The sequence below is a fragment of the Hyperolius riggenbachi genome, chromosome 1, assembly GCF_040937935.1.
Source record: "Hyperolius riggenbachi isolate aHypRig1 chromosome 1, aHypRig1.pri, whole genome shotgun sequence".
Lineage (NCBI taxonomy): Eukaryota > Metazoa > Chordata > Amphibia > Anura > Hyperoliidae > Hyperolius > Hyperolius riggenbachi.
In genome coordinates, this window is record NC_090646.1 from 511504512 (window position 1) to 511526079 (window position 21568).

At 41.6% G+C, this 21568-nt stretch overlaps 1 protein-coding gene across 2 annotated transcripts in view; it reads right to left on the minus strand.

Moving 5' to 3' along the window:
- The window catches only part of TMEM132B (transmembrane protein 132B), a 799707-nt gene that overhangs the window by 642577 nt on the left and 135562 nt on the right, over positions 1-21568 (minus strand). The window contains exon 1 of one of the 2 annotated variants that reach the window (XM_068243784.1): positions 9644-9664. The exons of the other annotated variant lie outside the window; for it this stretch is intronic. The gene's annotated coding sequence lies outside the window, so the exon portion shown is untranslated. Of the gene's footprint in view, positions 1-9643; positions 9665-21568 lie in introns of those variants that run through there. 2 annotated transcript variants of the gene reach the window in all.

Sequence of the window (21568 nt, forward strand, 5' to 3'; positions counted from 1 at the left end):
TTATCGTGCGCAAAAATTAACGTCCGCGCGAAAGCAAATTTTTGGGCGCGATAACCATTTTCATGATGATTTTCACACAAAGCACTTTTCACAGCGAGATAACAGTTATCACAGCTTTGTGAATCAAGCCCAATGTGTTTAACATTACACAGCAGAGTGATTCATGAAAACTTTACAGCTGCCTCTCTGATGCTCAGAGAAAGGCCACACAGAGACTGTGAAAACGTATATAGTGCCTTTCTCTTTTTGACTCAAAGAACTTGAGAGGTGCAGCCAACATGCTCAATAGGCCACTGTAGAGCACTATGGGGCAATACTCCCCTCCCTAATAATATTGCCCCCCTCCCTAATAACTCCTTACAGGTTAACAGGTTAGGTACCAGCTCCAGCCAGGATTTAATCCCTGGTCTTTTATTTTAAAGATGGAGCCCTTAACCAGTACACAACTATGGTGAGGACATTATATTAAATATGGCTGGGATTAATAACTCCTCTGAGGCATTGTTAGTGACATACTGTATATGATGTAAAGTGGAGTAGGGAACCGATGGCTCAGGAGACAGAGGTGGCTCTTTTGAGGGCTACATTTGGCTGACAGACAAATCAGTAGGGGTTGATTAACTTAGCTACACTGCTCAAGCAGCACAGCTTAGTGTGGCAGCGCAAGTAAAATTTTCAAAGTAGGCACACTACTGCTGTAGCATGCACTACTAACTTACTCAAGCTCCCCCCAAAACTAATGGCCGCTCCAATTGTCCCACCCTGGACCATGTCAAGTCCAGTGACTTTGTAGGACGAGATCCCAGCACTTTGATTGGCCCAATAGGCTGCCTGTCACTTGAAAGGCAGCCTATTGACAGGCAGCCTATTGGGCCAAAGGGTGGGGATCTCGTTCTACAATTTGAATCAATCCTTAAGTCAGTTAGCTAATTGTTTAAGCTGTTAGTAGGTATTTCTCCTGTCTGGCTCTTGGGGAAATTGCTGATGTTGCTGAAACCCAAGAGAGGGTGAAGACGTGTCTGACACTTCCGCTGCCCAGAGAATCAACTGTATACACATCACCATGGCAACAGGGACATGAGCCCTCTGTAGCGCATGCGCACTGTCCCAGTTTGAAACATATTGTATGGCTCTCATGGAAATACATTTTAAAATATGTGGTGTTTATGGCTCTCTCAGCCAAAAAGGTTCCTGGCCCCTGCTGTAAAGTGTCACTGCCATATACTCTAGGACAAAGTTAAGTAGGATTCACTAAGGCCTTGGTCTTGGGTATCGGCCAGGAAAGACAAGAGTAAGCTGGCACACAGGCAGTTAAATTACCAATACATCCATTACAAACCAGTGGCCCAACCATGCCATTCCCAGTTATGCATATGAAACCACCTTCCACCTCACAACAGTCACTCAGTAGCTGTCTGCTGCCGTCCAACTTTGTCTGCACACCACTGTGTCTGTGTACAGTGGTTTGGGTGGTTATGGGCAATTCAGGGACAAACATGTGGTTGAGTTTAAGTCCAGCAGGCAGCAGCCAGGTCTGCTCAGGAGATCAGGCAACTCTACATTTCCTACAGGAGAATCTTTCCCAAATAAGAAACCTGTTTTTCAGCAAGTTTGAAAAGTTACAGGATGACTTAAAAGTACATAATACATGTAGCTGTCAAAACTGTCCCGCCATAAGTTACCATGGCCAACTGAAGAATATTCATTTTTGCAGAGTTAATAAATATATCTACACCGTAGCACAGTGTCAGAGACATAATCATGTGCTACACTCCCTGAATATACATAATAAGATACACCACCAAACAGAAAATTCTAAAGACTTTTTGTAAACATGGAACAAAAACTGACAGGGTTTTGTGTTTTGGTATGTCCCCAGGTACCAGAATAAGCTTTCTCAATAGACAAAGCATTGCATTATGCATATCCGTCATGAGTATCTTTATACATAATTCAGAATTTTCCCCCATGCTATTTCCTCTATAGAAATGAGCACTGCAATTTTTTTTGTTGGCTGAGCTGCATTTTTACAGAGATTCATAGAAAAGTTATAGCAGAAAACTTTTCCAAAACAAATATATATATGTTGTCGTATGAAAGATATTCCAGCTACGCAGTTTATTACGCACTGATGGTGTGCAAAGAGCATCATGACTTCTAATAACTCAAAATAACTGCAAAAATTCACTTATAAAGCATATCCGTCAAGTCACAAGGCCTGACAGCGCTAATAACATTTTCAGAAAAGGAATCTGTCTGCAATGAAAGCTCACAAACATACACAGTGATATACTTATCCAAAATGTGCTGCTTGCTATCTGTCATCAAAGTGTAGGAAGACTACAGAGTCCTATCTTCAGAGTCAGTCCTCCTTTACACTTTGTTAGGGCTTTTTGGTCTTCCTAGTGTAATATCCTTTTCCCCTAGCTCTGGTTTGAATACAACTTGCTTGGCTTGTGTTTGGGTGTTGAGGTTCAGGAAGTAGCAGTTATAGTTTCAATGTGTTGTAGAGTTTGAAGATGTCAGGTCTGTTAACGAACCTCCTGGGTTTCTCCAACACTCTGGCTACATACAGGATCATTATGTTTCATGGTTTTTTTTGGCTGCTTTGATGCGTAGGCTCAAATATTGGGGCACTTCCATAGGGGCAATTGCCTAGGGCCTCACCTCCCAGATCTCTTCCCCCCCAACTTTAGTATGATTCCCGGGGCTCCTGCAGAGTCTTCCGCAGTGTAGCGACTCACCTGTCCAGTTGGCCCGCTCCTCCATTAGTCCTTGCCATCCCGTCTTTATCCACAAAGGCCGCATTAATCTCAGTGGCCCAGCAGTATGATATTACGTAAAGATATCCACCGGGTCACAGAGGAGAGGCAGCCCTGCAGGGATGAAGATTGGAAAGCACAGACTGATGGAGGATCTTGCCAGCAGGACAGGTGAATCACTACACTGCCAAAAACTCTGCAGGGACCCCAATTATATGGAGGGGAAACTTGGGGTGCCCAGCCGCTGGCTAGGGGGCCATGGGGGGCCCCTAGCCTAGTAAGGGGGAAAGGCCCAGGTTAATTTTGCCCAGGGCCCCTATTGTAACTAGAACTGGCCCTGCACCCAGCTTTTGTTTCAGTGAGTGGCAGTAAAAAAGTGGGAATTTTTGTAGACTTCACCCTTCTCTGAGGTGTAACATGCGCTGTTCCAGAGTGTTCTATGTTTGGCCGCCCCCAGACCTTTTGTACCTGAGTTAGATTCCCCTTGGCCAATCACAATTATATTCTATCAAGATATAGTACAGATGAAGAAACATCATGTCCACTTAGCCAAATCAAGCTCAGATGGAACAACACATTTATAAAGCAAACTTTACTTATAGAGATGGACAATTTTCAGATGGTGCTTTTCATGAGTAACTACCATCTACTGTCAATATTCACTGCTCAAGCGCACACAGGAATCTTTAGAACTGTGTTTCAGCAGCAAGGTCATTGCTGTTGTTTGATATAAGCAATTGGAGGTCAGGTAGCCATTGTGCTACACATGTATAGCCAGAAAACATGTGAGCTATTAAGGCAAAGTAATAGAGCATATAAAAATGCACATATGCGGTATACAATAAGTCCATTGACAACCCTTAAATTATGGGACTTGCTCACTTCTTATGATGGTCGTGGACTTCTGACCTGCTCCAGCACTGGGTCCGATCCTTCTTTTTTTGGCCACAGCCAACCAATCTCTGCCTCCTGATCCTGAGTTCTCCAGTCTTGTCAAGTAAACTCCTGCGATGTGCAGAAGATCAAGGCAGAGGCAGAGAGTTGATGTCAGTAGTGGTGGAGGACATACTGGATCTGGTGCTGTAGTAGGTAAGATACCGTGCCCAGCATCACCACTGCATATGTCTACATAGAATGGATAAAGGAGAAGAGGTGACTATCGGCAGAGACCAAGAGGTAGGCCCTAGGTATGGGCTGGAAGAAAGAATTAATGCTCCTCTTTCCATTGCCCCCATAAGCCCCATTTAAACTACATGGTAGATGTTTGAAGCATCATGAGGTATATTAAGTATGTTAATTAGAAGTGTTTCTTATATTACACAGATGTGGTGAAACTGCTTAATATTTCTTCATCACTAATTTTATACATGTTTTATAACCGGCAGTGGTAAGATCCCTGGATTTGGCACTGAGGTATATGAGCTGTTTAGGTTCATAGAAATTGATTTCAGAATCATCACAATTAAATGATGACACTTTGACAATCTTGCTAGTTCAGTCATGTCTTATACCAAAACAGATTTGTTTTATGTTTGCTACAGTTAGATGTGTAAATAGAGGCTTTTTTCACTGGCAACCACTGGGTACTGCACTTATTGCATTGTCACTGCAGCTTGTGCTGGCTTATTAAAAAAAAATAGTGGACCTTAACACTTGCACAGGAGCCACAAGAAAACCTGAGAGAAATGCACCATGTGTGTTTTTAGAGAGTAGAGCCTGTCTAATTCCCCCTCATCTGTAAGTAATCACAAGTGTAATTTGATCTTTTAGCTGTGTCAGCACATAAATGTGTCAGTCCTCAGCAAACATAGCTAATATGTAAGCACGGGATGTTAACCCTTTGTCTGCTTCTATGAAAGCAGGAAGTAGACACACTGCAGATTTATTGCAAGAGTCCGTAAAGCTGTAACAAAGAAATGTTTTTCTTTTAAAGGTTATTATACTGTTGCTTATCTTTTAGAGCAGAGAAGTTGTGAGTTCAGGTCTGCTTTAAACACAGCCAAATAAATGCATGCACACTTTCTGGATTTCCGTAAATCTGTGTTTATTCAGCATCTATTTCGACACTGTGCAAGGGAATAACAAATGGAGATTTGCTTTCTATTGTCAGCTGAAAAATATTCTGGCATTGAACCAAATAGTCCATTTATTCAGATGCCACCTCAGCTCCAGAGTCTTGCTAACAATGTCTATGTGATCAGTATTTTTTTTCTGGCTTCCTAAATGCGTACCTCAAGGAACACCATAAATAAAGAAATCAGGAGAAGACCCCTCTGGAAATCCAGCACATTCAATTATCTCTTGTGCTACAAAAACTCATTATAAGAATAAACCATGTCTGAAATTCTGGGTATGCTGGGAGTACGTCTGTCGCGTCTACCTGATGTGAAATATGAATATGCATGGGGCTGTGTTTAATGCTTTGTAATGTAACTTGACTTTGCTGCAGGCATGCAAATGAAAGTAGATGTTCATGTTAAACAAGTGTTCAACACACAGAAGACAGATCAAGAAAATGGAAAATCTGTTGCATAGCTGTTGGAAAGCATTGAGAACTTTAGGAAAAAAGAAGTAAATAACAAGTGACATTTCTGTGAACTGCAGCTACAATCAAATATATCATTATAATACTGTATAGCAAAAGGAATTTTTGAACGGTACTGATGCTGGCTCAGGTCTCTAAACATTGCTATATCTCTTTTCATTGATACATAGATGATGTTCCCTTAAATGTTTCATGAGTGCACCAGAACGTTGATGCCCCCTGTTTTTTATGCACTGCATGAAGGAGCCTGAGTAGGGTACCTGATAAGCATGAGATACACTAGTAAACTTAAAGAGAACTTGAGGTGGGTTCTAAGAATCCTATTAGCACACAGAGGCTGGATCTGCAAATAATGCCCATCCTCTGTTGCTATACTGTTTCCCCCCACCCTGTGCTCTGCTATCCCCCATAAATCGCACAGCCATGCTAGCGACACACAGCGTGTCACTAGCCGGCTGTTTTCATCTACACTATCACTCTCGCCGCTCCCCCGCCTCCTCCATATCGCTGCTCCCCACCTGCGTCCCTTCCAATCAGCGGGAAGGGACGCAGGCGGGGAGCGGCGACATAGAGGATGCGAGGGGAGCGGCGACAGTGACAGGGTAGATGTAAACAGCCGGCTAGTGATGACGCTAGAACGGCTGTGTGATTTATGGGGGATAGCAGAGCGCAGGAGGGACCTGGGAGGAAACAATATAGCAACAGAGGCTGGGCATTATATGCAGACCCAGCCTCTGTGTGCTAATAGGATTACTAGAACCCACCTCGGGTTCTCTTTAAGGTTGCTACTATTAAATCATGAAGCTGACATCAGAGCTTTAAGGGACCCATACACTGGTCGATTTCAGCCACCCATCGATCAGAAATCGATTCTATCAAATCTATCAATCCATTTGATCTATCAGACAGGATGGAAAATCTAGCAGCAGATCAATGGTCAATAGAGTTGCATTGGATCTAATGGTCCAATAATGTATTTAGATCGATTTCCAATCGATTTCCAATAGATTTCATGGCACGCATCAGATAGATTCCTGCCAGATTCAACTTGATAGGCATCTGACAGAAATATATCTGATGGTCGAATCTGCTGCAAATCTATAAGTGTATGGCCACCTTTAGAAGATTAACACAGTAAAAGGTCACAGCCTCACAGTCTATTTAGGGCCAGAAGACTTCAGGTATGATCGAACAAGCAGGGCCAGCAAAAAAAAAAAAAAAAATAGTGCAAGAACAAGAGAAACGCCCAGAAGCAAGAAAACCATAGATGAGCACATTTTAATACCCTTTAGAGAATTGTAGACCAAAAAGGATGAAAACAAAAGTTCATTAAGGATGGCACGTCTTAACCACACCTTCCTGAAAGTATGTGGACACTTGGAATAAATGAAGGTGATAAGGGGAGTCCAGGAGAGGCTGCAGGAACATGCCCAGTGGTTATAGAACCAGAACAAAGGAGTAGATAGTATGACCCACTGAAGCAGCAGGGACATCAGTGGAAAACAAAACAGTAGCGGTAGTAGTAGAAGTTCCAGCAGAGGGGTGTACTACTGACAGGGCCAGATTTACCATAAGGCACTGTAGGCATGTCCCTATAGGCGCCTGATTATGGAAAGGCCACCCTCTCCGAGCACCTCCCTCCCTCCTTCCCTATACAAAGTCCTGATGAGAGTGTAAATGAGAGGTTACTCCCCATGCTCTTGGCATTCCACTGCCGAGATCTCCCTTCAGTGAGGGGCTCCTCTAGCTACTTAATACTGAGGCTCGTCTAGCTACCTATTACTTGGGGACACCTATACCGGTACTTAATATAGAGGGTACATCTGGTAGTAAGGGAGAAGTGACCAGACCAGTCAGCACACTTGCTGTGCAGTTTGGCTGAGGTTTGTAGGTTCATGGAAGGCGAAGTCTAGGGTGCCAGGACTTTAATGCCTATAGGCTCCCGTGAGATAAATCTGGGCCTGACTACTGAGGACTTATTTTGGTCAACCAAGCTAATGGCCAGCAAATGTAAACCATCTTATTCGATAAACCAGCTAAAGATACCCCCCCCCCCCCCCCAGTGCTTCTTACAAAATCTAGACATTGTTCTGAAGATTCTTATTTGTATCTCTAATTCCACAAGCTTCTGAATCAAGGTTTTGTAAAACAGGAACTAGAAGCATTCTGTCTCTTTGTTTTGAGTAAATGAAGCCATTTTACTGTAAATGTTGATCTTTGTATGTACTCCGTATCCATCTTCTATGTGTAGTCACCTTCTATGTACTGTGTAATACATTGCAAAATATGCTGGCATTGGAGACATTAATAATAAAGAACCAGAGGGATCTTCCCACCAGCAACTTCTCTGATTTGCCAAGACTTTAATGCTGGGCATACATGGGTCGACTAGGCGGCCGATTAGCCGCCGGATCGACTCCCGCCGCGTCCCCGCTTGTCCCCGCGTGCACACGGATCGATTCCCCGCTCGTCCCCGCCGGCAGTGCTTATCAGCCGCTCGATTACCTGCCATTGTCCGCTGGCGGGAATCGAGCGGCCGCGGGTCGAACGGCATGATCGGGCCAGCTGAATATTATCAGCTTAAAACAAACCATCAGATTCTAAAAGCTCCATAGCAGGAGTAAAATCAAATCATTGAAGATGCAAATGGGCTTCATTGTATTTATTCATTTACCCAAACATGATAGAGATAGCAACCCACTGGAAACTATTAAGCCTCATCTACCCGGTACAATTTTCCATCAGATAGGCAGATCTATTAGATAGATCTGATAAGAAATTGCATCGTGTGTAGACGTCCAAATTGTTTCAGATCAATTTTGCGATAGATTTTGCTTTGATAAGTACCCAAAATGTATTGCAATCTGATTGGACCAGTTGGAAATTATTTAATAGATCTGTCTAATAGATCTGATCTGATGGACAATTGTACTGTGTAGATGAGCCTTTACATTTCATACCTCATTAATAGAACTTCTGTAAATTACAAAACATATTCTGGTTAATGTTCACAAACATTTATTCAACCTACTAAATAGATGTTGTTGAAGACTTATGTATATTCAACTGCTTTGAATGCCTGTAATGTCTTAAATACCATGCATTGTTTGCATAATCTATAGGTATATTTACATTCTGTACTTATTCTGATTTCCTTTACCATTATTAATTGGTGGTGTCTGTAATAATTTTCAACATTCTAATAAAAAATGAATGCAAAAAAAAAAAAAAAAAAAAAAGGAACAACTTTAGACACGCCCCTAACACATCTACAGTCACACCCCCACCACACCCCTAGTCTCACATACCATGAAGAATTTATAAGGAAAAGACATACCGTATTTTAAGTTCTCAAATAAAAATAAGTAATACATCAGTTTAGAGGATCGGAATAAAGTTTAAAATCACATTATGGTGGAGAATTACATATATCCGTAGAGATCTGTATACAGTATCAGTCCTGAAAGAAGGAAATGAGGAAGAAAGAGGGGCAGAAGTATTTTGCCTCAAAACATGCATTATCCTTCCCACCCAAAAAAAAAAAAAGAAAGCTAAATTTCAAGTAAGGCAAAAGTGCAAGTTTCAGTATGAAACTGACTTTGGTGAAAATTCGATCTCATCTCTAAGTAACCCATTAATCAATTGGTGCTTTGCTACTAGAGATGCTTGTATGTAGCGGAACTCATGGAAGCATGTGATCAGTTTGATCAGATGTTAGAATTGTTAGAATCGGATTTGCTGTGATCTCCTCCTGCTTTTGCCTATACAGAAAATCAGAATGCATTTAGGTGAAATTGGACACTAGGCAGGCAGCACCCATTCAGTAGGGATGTGAGAAGACCCAAGTGCTTCTCAGTGTATCACCGCTGTCGAATGAGAACTAAATGTCCTACATGACCTTTACCTCTCCAGCAGTGTTGGTGTTCGAATTCGGATTATTGAAATTTTGAAAACCGAATTCACCCGTCAACACACTACAGCACCTAGATATGTGGACAGGGTCAGGAGGAGAACACATATTTGTGCTTCATGTGACTCAGGTGAAGCGTGACGTGAAATGCAAATAAGTGAACTCCCCCTGACCCTGTCAACTTATCTGGGTGCTGAAGTGTGGTAATAGGCGAATTCGGGTTTCCGTTTTTGAAAAACCCAAATTTGAACACCAACACTACTCTCCAGTTCATTCTGTATTCTATTATAAAGTCTTCAGATAAGGGTTATCTCCCAACCCCCTTTGCAAGTCTTTTCTTGCACTGGCTACCCAGAATCCCCATCTCCAGATATACTGGTAAGCCTGCTGTCAGAAGAGTTTTCGTTGTTGTGCAGTTTGTGGTACCTGCAGATTGTGTGACTATACCTCACACAGGAAACACGAGTTTCGGTTTGATTGCTGTCAGCAGAAGGGTTCTTTCCTCTTTCTCTTTTATGCATGAGTTCCACGACTGGCCAAAGGGAATGTCGCAAAGTACAACCATTATTCTTTCCTGAAAAATGAACAAGAATGGCGATTCTGACTCACTCGCAATACCATCTAAATGCTGACTTGAAGGCTGTTCTCTTCTGTAACTACACATAAAAAATAATAAATGGTACTGAAATGAAAAAAAAAAAACAGATGAAAATGTATGAGCGTGTTTACCAAGACATGCCTATGAAGCCACATGAGAATAACTTGCAAATACAATATGTTTTGCTACATAAGGTAACAGCAGGGGATGTTCTCTAGACACAGAAACAGATGCATGTCAGCAGATAAAGATCAACTGGTCCATCAAGTCTGCCCAATTACTTATCTGTTCCTAATGCTACAGAACAGCCCCATGCCTGACACATCAGCAAGAGATTCTGTTTCCAGCCACTCATTTATAAATGTGATCTGTACATCTGATTACCAGCAGTATGCTGTACTTGTACACTATATATAATGTACTGCAGAACTAGTGCTGGTACAGCGTTACCTAGACATCCAGGGAGGAATAATGTGCCTAAGTCTCAGCATTCCTGCAATGTTCTGTATCAGGCATGCATATTGACCTCCTGTATTAGAACTCACTGAAGAATTACGCGGCCCTTTGTTGCCCATTACCCCGCATTCTTACGCCCATTTAGAAAAAAATAACCAAATGAAAAGGTGTGATAAAGCTGAACGCACCATTGTCAGAAACAGACATTTCTATTCCTCTATTCAGATTAGCCAAATGAAGATCAATGTTTCTATAAATCTTGATGACACGTTAATGCAAACCTTAAAAAAGATAAAATGCCTTTTATCGTAGTCTTAGGAAAACCTAATAAAGATTTAACAGTCCATGAAGTCATGGAATATTCAAGGCTGCACTGCATGTTAGAGCTTCCTCCTCCATTAATTTGTTATACAGACTGGTTTCCTCATTGCAGGGTGTGCCGAATATGCTATAACAGCAGCCCTGTAACATCATTCCACCTATCATATATATTCACCATACATAAGGGTATTACGGCGGTCATCAAATTACAGACTTTCACAGGAAAACCTTGTCAGAAATATACAGAATAAGCTACGTGTTGTCTGCACAGTAATGAAAAAGTATGACTCTTCTAAACAGTAATATGATTAAATAACACAGTTATTGTAATACATAAATAGGAAGCTGTAGGGCAAAGTATGATGCTGCAATCCCTCCACATGGCTATACCTGAGTCCTCTATCGCTCCAGTGCTCTACTTAATAACAATGGGCTTGATTCGCAAAGAAATTCTCTTGAATTATTTCTTAAGGTGCCCATACATAAGGTAATGTAAGGGAAGATCGACCAAAAGACGGATCTCTCTCTGATCTAATCTGATCAAAGAGAGGTGTGTTGAGTGCCATAAACCTCAAGCCCATTCCCAATCAATTTCAGCATAAAATCTTTCAAGCCACTGTCCCTTCTAATGTACGTGTACACCCCTTCCACCCTACCAGTAACCATGTGGGTGGTGAATCTGGAAGGAGTGCAGAGACAGCAGCGGGTTGTGGCAGGTAAATAACAACTGCATGGAGGACCGGGTGTGGGGGAGGGGCACATTTTACACTGGAGTGGCATTGGTCAGGGAAACGTTCTTGGTTTGTGATTTTCGCACACTGTTACAGTCGCGCACCCATCCAAGCATGTTGGCCTGACATCTTTTAGCATGTCTGATCAATATATGCAGCCAATTTGGGCCCCAAATTGGTCAAATCATTAATCGGGCATGATTGTGGTGGCACTGATTTTCATCTGATTTGATAATAATTATTGAATTGGATGGTGGATCGGCTGCCAAACTGGTAGATGTATGGGCACCGCTACTTATTGTTTTACTTCACCTATAAGATGAGATAAACAGATAAAAAGAGATAATTTATGGTATAGTACCTGGGAGCCACTTAAACCAAATAACTATGCAAAGAATAATTAGATATCATGGTTTATTGACCTGGATAACCCAATAACAACCTACATAAAAGGATTAGCAATGGCACAAGCCTACAATAACTCATACCATCAATAACAGTAAGTCCATTCAGATCAACACTAAATGATCATTACTCAAGCAACAACCACAATGGAAGAAACATTTTGAACATTTGTTAAAGGGGAGGTCAGGTGGGCATTGCTCTGCTGGCTGAGCTTCTCTGAGGTAACCCTCTTGCAGCCACCTGAAGCAGATTCCTGCTCACCCCGCCACACCTCCAGCCAATCAGCTGCCAGTCACAGGAGAAGGCCTCTCTGTAAGAGCCACCACTGGTTACTGTCCCAGACAACCTCTGGTTCTGCACACACCCGCTGGCTAATTAAAGAAAGGGTGTGTAGAATAGTGTTTAGACTACCTGCCCCACTGTCCATCTAATGTGCTTTGCTGGCTTACATGAGATACTTTTTGTGAATTAACCCCAATTTTTGTAATGGTGTAAGGCGTCCTCTCATCTTGCTGGTCACAGCTGCAAAATCAAAGATAACTATTTTATTGGAGCTGCTATCTTTTTTTTGGGGGGGGGGGGGATTCACACAGTTAATTTAGTTCCTGAATTGTTTTCTCTGCCTCACAGCAGGGTCAAACAGCCAGACACTGTCTAGAAATGATCAATAAGATTATTATTATTATTATTATTATTTAGTATTTATATAGCGCCGACATATTACGCAGCGCTGTACAGTGTATATATATATATATATCTTGTCACTAACTGTCCCTCAAAGGAGCTCACAATCTAATCCCTACCATTGCCATATGTCTATATTATGTAGTGTAAGTACTGTAGTCTAGGGCCAATTTTAGGGGGAGCCAATTATCTTATCCGTATGTTTTTGGAATGTGGGAGGAAACCAGAGTGCCCGGAGGGAACCCACGCAGACACGGAGAGAACATACAAACTCTTTGCAGATAGTGCCCTGGCTGGGATTCGAACCAGGGACCCAGCGCTGCAAGGCGAGAGAGCTAACCACTACGCCACCGTGCTGCCCGTGAGATGCAAATTATTTTCTATTGATGCAAAGTTCATGCTTATTTTATGCTAATGTATGCAGCTTGTAATATGACCAGTCAAAATCACCAGCTGCTGCTTTCATTGGTCCAATGAAATTCTAATAATTTGGGGAAGATGCAAATGTTATGTTAATTGCATGAAAATGTATGAGACTTGGCCAGCCTGCAATGCTGCTGATCTACTAGTATCCTCAGTGTTCTCCAAAGGCTCTTAAATTTGGTGAGCTATGCTGTAAGTAGAGTTGCGCTGGCCCTGCATTTCCCTATCGGGCTCCACCTGGCTACTTTTTCATGCCAACCGGCTGGCAAAATTTTTTGTGGGGTGAACACTGATCCTGGTCCTGAACCTTCTCTGCTACGAGCTTTCGAGCACTTCTGCCCCACGGGTTCCTTCAGTTGGGTCACAGTCAGGGGTTTGGGAGCTCCATCTGTTGGAGGTACATGACATTAGGAATTCCATTGCGTATGACTAGTTGTTTAAAGCACAGTGAAAATGTATTGCTCTTCACTGTACATATCTTTTAGTAAATTATCTACCAATTGCATATACTGAGCTTTCAATACAATGTAGTATGCCACTTCCAGAATATCAGCTCACTATAATAATAATAATAATTCCTACATTCGTATAGCGCTTTTCCTTTTGTCAGAGGTAAAGCCCTTAGCCAGTACTCCAGCCACTCTTATCTACCATTATAAGTTAGAAACACAGTGCAACATTCATGTTTTAAAAGCACATTAAACAAAGTAATGAAACTGGAAAAGAGTTTGTCATTAATGTTTGCATTATATAAATCCAAACTGAAAACATAGAGGTTTTCTCAACAGAGATAGAATTTCCCTATCAGATTGTATAGACAAAGCCCGCTCTCTGTGCTTATTGATATTGCTGTATATACCTCACTATGTCATATATATTTACTTTTTACAAGGTATACTGCCTAATGGTGTGCTATCCATGTTTCCCTCCTCTGTCCAGGCAAATGGTAGCGTAATATATTTATTTTATTTATTACCATAATGGTACAGTGGGGTGGAAGAAGAGGATGCCACGCAAACCAATAATAGCCATTGCAATCATAATATGAATGTGTGTGTTGAATCTGCAGGAGTGGAAAGGCAAGGTGATGGAAAAATATAAAAAAGAATAATAATGAGTTTGATGGAAACAAATGGATGAAGAAATTGAGCCATGTGACAAGAAATTGGAAGGTGTGAGAATAACGAGTGGAGGCTGATGAGTGTCACTGGCTGGCCAGAAATATGCTGGTGACACTTATCAACTCGGCTTGCCTAAAAAGCAAGACGCACTGCTACTGGACCTCATTAGCACCAGTCCAGTTATTCTCTCTCCTTCCCAAATGGTTGTAATCCTTCTTAACTCTTTCACTTCCAGTCTACTCAGTCTCTTAATCCCATCTAGTCTCTAACTTGTTGCAAAGTCAACTCTAACAGAATGAACCTGCAATTACTGTTACTCCACCAATTTAATCCTGTGCTATTTTTATATATTTTCCAGTTCTTTTCCAGTCTTTTGGACCAAATTTATACTTGTATACATTATTTATGAGCTTTATGTTGCACTTTAAACAAATACCTGCGCAAGAAATATACTTCATTTGATTGCTTTTTGACATATTTATCCAACTTATATTGTCAAATTATAACCCATATTTGCTCCAACCAAGTTTTAAGGTGCCCACTAGTAATACAATCTTGATTGTAAAATTTTACCAAATCGATGTGGTAGAAGAGAATACACTCTAAATGGATGCTTGATATGATGAGACAGACATGTGTATGTACAGTGTCTAGCACACAAATAACTATGGTGTGTTCCTTTTTTTTCTTTCTCTGCCTGAAAGAGTTAAACATCAGGTATGTAATTGGCAGTTCCTGTCTGAGCCAGGACTGGGTCAGACTACAGTGTGACCCTCACTGATAAGAAAGTACAACTATAAACACTTTCCTAGCAGAAAATGGCTTCTGAGAGCTGGAAATAGATTAAAAGGGTCAATAGATCATATATTTTAGCTCTGGCATACTTCAATAAATGTGTAATTGAGCAAAAAACAGTAATACAGTAAAAAACTTAAAAATTAGATTTAAATATAAAATAAAACTGGAATATCTGAAAAAAAGTTATTCAGTGCTGCTGTGTGACAGATGTCCGAGGAACCACCACCATGTTATGAGTGGTTGGTAAAACAACATACTGATAAACAACTTCTATATTACAGAAGAGTGAATTAATGCTGATAAATCACAGGAGTCTGACGGACCACTTCCATGTCGCAGGAGTCTGAGACAGGTCACCGATGCAACTAACCAACACTGTGTCAAAGAAGACTGGGTGAACATTACATTGTCTAGGTGTTTCCAGCCATCAACAGATGTCAATGCAGTTAACAGGGGATATATGATCCGGAGGTACACTTCCTTGATCTGCAGATGTTCCAGCGATGCTCGTGAGCAATGTGAGAGATCTTGCTAGTTGCTTTTGCAGTATGTCAAATGATGGGATATCTTCCTCAGGAGCATCGGGTAGCTTAGACAGAGATATTATTACCTGTTTGTTTTTTCCAAAACACAGTTCTGTTCACATGTGGAGATATTTTTTTTCATGGATGCAAAACAATAATGCTATCTGGCTGGATAGTGCACTGGTTAAGAGCTCTGCTTCTGACACTCGAGACCAGGGTTCAGAACTTGGCTCTTCCTGTTCAGTAAGCCAGCACCTCTTCTGTAAGGAGCCCCTGGACAAGCCTCCCCAAAAATACTACTGCCTATTGAGCGCGCACTTGTGGCTGCAGCTTTGGCGCTTAAAGTCCACTAGGAGAAAAGTGTCATAGCAATGTTTCTTTATTTTGCCTATCTACACCAGTAATTATTTTCAGAACATTATATAATGAGTGCTTTAAAAAACACAGTTGTCTTTCGAGCTAGATGGTTAACAAGGACCTCCTCATTAGGTTATTGCCCCTCAAATGCAGTTATTAGTAACTCTCCATGTTAATTACCTTATATACTCACATATAAGCATAATTTTTCAACACAACAAAGGTGCTGAAAAGTTACCCCCCTTGGCTTATAGGGGAGTTTTTGGAGCAGAACAGATGGTGGAGCAGGTTTTGTTACTGGTAGAGGAGCGTAAGGATCATGCACTAGTGATCTCTTGCCAGCTGGCTCCCTGCTGTGTCTGTGTCCACATCCCCTGCAACATGGTGTGCAGAGTGCTCTGCTGAAGCCTACCTGTGTCCTCTGGCTTAAAGGGGAACTGAAGAGAGAGGTATATGGAGGCTGTCCTGTTTATTTCCTTTTAAGCAATACCAGTTACCTGGCAGCCCTGCTGATCCTCTGCTTCTAATACTATTAACCATAGCCCGTGAACAATCATTCAGCAGATCAGGTGTTTCAGACTTTAAAGTCTGATCTGACAAGACTAGCTGCATGCTTGTTTCTGGTTTTATTCAGATACTACTGCAGAGAAATAGACCAGCAGGGCTGCCGAGCAACTGGTATTGATTAAAAGGAAATAAACATAACAGCCTCCATATAGCTCTCTCTTCAGTTCCCCTTTAAGGAGTGGAGCGGTGTAATGATCAGGGATTCTTCCTGTGTGGCAATCGCTGTGTCTCATATCTGACGCCATCTAGTGGCATCTTGAGACACAGCTGTATCATCCTTGGGGCACATCTGGCTATGGGGAGGGGGGCTGATTTGTACCAAGAGCAGATCTGGCTAATGTGGAGGGGGCTATACTGGGGAGGTGGCTTATACACAAGTCAATCACTTTTTCCTGGCTTCTGAAAGGAAAGTGGGTACCTCGGCTTTTACACGGGTCAGCTTATATGCAAGTATATATGATAATAGCCCAGGTTTTAGTCATTTGTTTTATAGTGTTTAAAAATATGACACTGCCTTAATTAATTCCTGTTCACACCTCATTTAAAAACACTTGTACAAGCCAACAGAGCATCATTCTCTTTGAGGAAGGATTGCTGCATGCAATTTTTTTTGCCTTAATAATTCAGGCCCATTGAACCCAGATCAGTTTATACTTAAGTGAAAAATTGTGGTGTCTCATCGTTTAGCTCATGTACTTTCCAGTCAAAGTAAAAATGAATGCACTTCCAATTTCTGTATCAAAGGTGTAATTTCTTGGGAAGCAGACCTTTCACCCTCAGAGGGGCCTGGGAACATCAGATGCCCCAATTCCTTACCCTCCTTTCCTTTGACGCAGTAAAAGTCTTACAGATCTGACATATTTTGGACTAGACCATCTCCCCTTGAGAGAGTCTTAGCATTTATTTTATTTTATAGAAAAGCAATCAAATGGAAATTATCTATTCAGAGATGTTGGCTAGTCTCCTAGCCCATTTGAACACTATTTTGGCAGTTGGACTGAGCAACTGCTGTTCAGTTAGTGGTTCTAAGAATAAATAAAACCCTGAGAATACTACATGAGGAAATGGACTAGTCCAACACCTGTCACATTTTTACAGCTTACTGTAAGCAACAGGAACATAGGAAAAAAGTAATTTATAGTGAATTTTTATCTGGAGAAATGTACTTCTTATACACATGTATTTTACATTTTACAGTTTTCCATGATAGTCATCCTTTAATAACTTTTAGGGCTCATTGGCGCGGTAAGCACTGTTGGCAATGCCCCCAAACGGCTGCTGACAGCTTTTCTATTGAAGTACAGTGGGTTGCAAAAGTATTCGGCCCCCTTGAAGTTTTCCACATTTTGTCATATTACTGCCACAAACATGAATCAATTTTATTGGAATTCCACATGAAAGACCAACACAAAGTGTTGTACACATGAGAAGTGGAACGAAAATCATACATGATTCCAAACATTTTTTACAAATAAATAACTGCAAAGTGGTGTGTGCATAATTATTCGGCCCCCTTTGATCTGAGTGCAGTCAGTTGCCTATAGACATTGCCTGATAAATGCTAATGACTAAATAGAGTGTACCTGTGTGTAATCTAATGTCAGTACAAATACAGCTGCTCTGTGACGGCCTCAAAGGTTGTCTAAGAGAATATTGGGAGCAACAACACAGTGAAGTCCAAAGAACACATCAGACAGGTCAGGGATCAAGTTATTGAGAAATTTAAAGCAGGCTTAGGCTACAAAAAGATTTCCAAAGCCTTGAACATCCGATGGAGCACTGTTCAAGCGATCATTCCGAAATGGAAGGAGTATGGCACAATTGTAAACCTACCAAGACAAGGCCATCCACCTAAACTCACAGGCCGAACAAGGAAAGCGCTGATCAGAAATGCAGTCAAGAGGCCCATGGTGACTCTGGACGAGCTGCAGAGATCTACAGCTCAGGTGGGAGACTCTGTCCATAGGAAAACTATTAGTCATGCACTGTACAAAGTTGGCCTTTATGGAAGAGTGGCAAGAAGAAAGGCATTGTTAACAGAAAGCATAAGAAGTCCCGTTTGCAGTTTGACACAAGCCATGTTGGGGACACAGCAACCATGTGGAAGAAAGTGCTCTGGTCGGATGAGACCAAAATGGAACTTTTTGGCCAAAATGCAAAACGCTATGTGTGGCGGAAAACTAACACTGCACATCCCTCTGAACACACCATCCCCACTGTCAAATATGGTGGTGGCAGCATCATGCTCTGGGGGTGCTTCTCTTCAGCAGGGACAGGGAAGCTGGTCAGAGTTGATGGGCAGATGGATGGAGCCAAATACAGGGAAAACTTGGAAGAAAACCTCTTGGAGACTGCAAAAGACTTGAGACTGGGGCGGAGGTTCACCTTCCAGCAGGACAATGACCCTAAACATAAAGCCAGGGCAACAATGGAATGGTTTAAAACAAAACATATCTATGTGTTAGAATGGCCCAGTCAAAGTCCATATCTAAATCCAATCGAGAATCTGAGGCAAGATCTGAAGCTGCTGTTCACAAACGCTGTCCATCTAATCTGACTGAGCTGGAGCTGTTTTGCAAAGAAGAACGGGCAAGGATTTTAGTCTCTAGATGTGCAAAGCTGGTAGAGACATACCCTAAAAGACTGGCAGCTGTAATTGCAGCAAAAGGTGGTTCTACAAAGTATTGACTCAGGGGGCCGAATAATTACGCACACCCCACTTTGCAGTTATTTATTTGTAAAAAATGTTTGGAATTATGTATGATTTCCAATCCACTTCTCACGTGTACACCACTTTGTATTGGTCTATCACGTGGAATTCTAATAAAATTGATGCATGTTTGTGGCAGTAATGTGACAAAATGTGGAAAACTTCAAGGGGGCCGAATACTTTTGCAACCCACTGTATGTGCATGTGCTGCTCAATCAGTGATTTGCAGTATAACTGCCTGTAGACATACTTTAAAAGTATAGAAAACATTTAACACTCTGTCAACAGCTGGGCAGCAATGGTAAACGAAAGTTGAGGATGTAAAGTGCATTGAGGCAGGTGTGAAAAAAAGGTTTCATAAAATTATTTCAGCTGAAGTTCACCTTTTTCCTCATTGTTTCTTTTGAACAGAAAAGGTAGGGGGCTACAGATGTCAAGATTTATATTTGTGACACATATGGCTATAAAAATGTTTCTTTAGCAGAGTGGTGAAGGGACTTCTGCAAGGTTTTATGGTACTGTGTTCACAATGGGAGATACCTTTACTTCCTCTCGTAATTTGAGATGTTGCTGCATTATTAATGATTACTGTTGGGCTGATTTTCTTTGGTAGCTCTGCTTTGGCTAAGGGAGTAAGGGGACTTCATGTCAGAGCCCTTCACCCGTGTCTGTTTTCATGCAAAACATCAAAAGATAAAACACGGCACTTCGGGGTGTGTGTGGATTTTCTTTTTATCTAGTTCTAAATAAAGGTCTTGATGATCAAATAAATACTGTATGCCTGACCTGCCAGTGTACTAACACCGAGAAGCTGTATTCGTTTGAAAAGACATTTCATAACAAATGGATGCACATTTAAAACCCGCAAGATGAAGCTTGCTGGCCTAGAAGCTCCCCTGGAACTGTGATAAAGTCCTCCTGGGATTTTGTATCTCTCAGATTTCTGGAGAAGCCCGCACTATCGTTCCTTTTCCGCAGTCAGTCACATACAAAGTGTCTAAGGACACATCACACGATGCTTAAATCGACTCTGGCGGACGAACCCGTCAATCACAGGAGATGCACAGAGACTAGAGACAGATGCAAAAGTAGCAGACATTGAGAGTCATACAGCGTATCGTGTAAGTGACCCTACATTTCAGATCAGACTGTGATAGGAATATGAATATTTATACAAGCATTTAACCATTTTATCTTTGCCTGGCAGTTTAGTACTAGAAATGAGAGCTTATCAACCTGAAAAGCGTATTGAATTTGAATGCAAGATCTAAATATTTTGCGGCATCTTCAGGAATATACTGTGTAAGGCTAAGTTCACATATATACATACACTTAAAGAGGAACTGTAGTGAAAATAACGTACTGAACTAAATTGCTTATTTCTTTAAAATATTTATTTATAAATTATTTACAGGTAGTCCCCGGTTATCGAACGAGATAGGGACTGTAGGTTCGTTCTTAACCTGAATCTGTTCTTAAGTCAGAACATTGTGCCATCTCTGTCCCCTGTACCTCCTCTGTGCCCCCTGTGCCTCCAGTGTCCCCCTGTTTGTCACCTCTGCCCTTTGTACCTGTTTATACAAGTTTAAAAGCCTTTTTTTCTTTGATTTTTTTAAAATCGATTTTCTCAAAAACTGCAAGTCCAATTTGAAAAAAAATGTTGACTTGTTCCCATGGAAAAAATCCATACCATTCGTATCGGCAGGTCGTTCGTAAATCGGGCGTTCGTACGTCGGGGACTACCTGTATTTAAGTTTGTCCTTTGTAAAATCTATCATCTCCCTGATTTACATTCTGAAATTTATTACAAGTGGCCACATCTTCAGTTTCAGCCATCCAGAATTCCCTGATGATCTATTTAAGAAAAAGAAAAGATTGATTGTGGGAAAGGAGGTATCGGCAGGGCAGGATCTCTGGAAAGGCGACAATGGCCTGGGTCTTGGGCGTCTGCAGCCCAAGGGGGTGGCTGGATATGGAAGGGGAGCAGCTGGATATGAAACAGGCATTTCTGTATATGGAGGAGGATGCTGCAACAGTTGGAAGAGGGCTGTAGCTGCCCAAGAGAGCTGTAAATGAAAGGGAGATGCTGCTGTACTTGAATAGTGCACAAGGAATGGAGAGGATGCAGCACATGGAAGGGGAACAAAAAGAAAGCTGTTCTAAAAGTTGGCGCTAAAAGTATAAATCCGGCCATGGGTATCGGCTACTGATTGGGATGAAGTTGAATCCTGGGTTACGTCAGCTGCGCTTTAGCAATTGCAACGCTGCTGTGTGAATGCTTCTATTGGGAGACACTGCACTAGTGCTTTGCTGATCGTTGGTGATCAGCAAGCGCAGCGCAGTCGCCTTGATGTGAGTGAAATAACCCTAATTCGGTTCGTTTCTGCTGTGCGTTTCTCCTCTCGATTGGTTTTGCCACTCGATTCTGCAGTCGATTCTCTTATCTTCCGACTCGTTTTTCTTATCTTTATCCATTCACTTCTATCAGAAATCAAGCGGCAAAAGAATCGAAAGGGAGATCGGACATGTCGGAAATTATCTATCGAACCGTCTAATCAGCTAAAAAACAAACCGTGTATTCCCAGCATTAATGCTGGTTTATAATGAATCAGTTTCTGACAGTTATAACTGAACGGACAACTAATATACAGCCCAG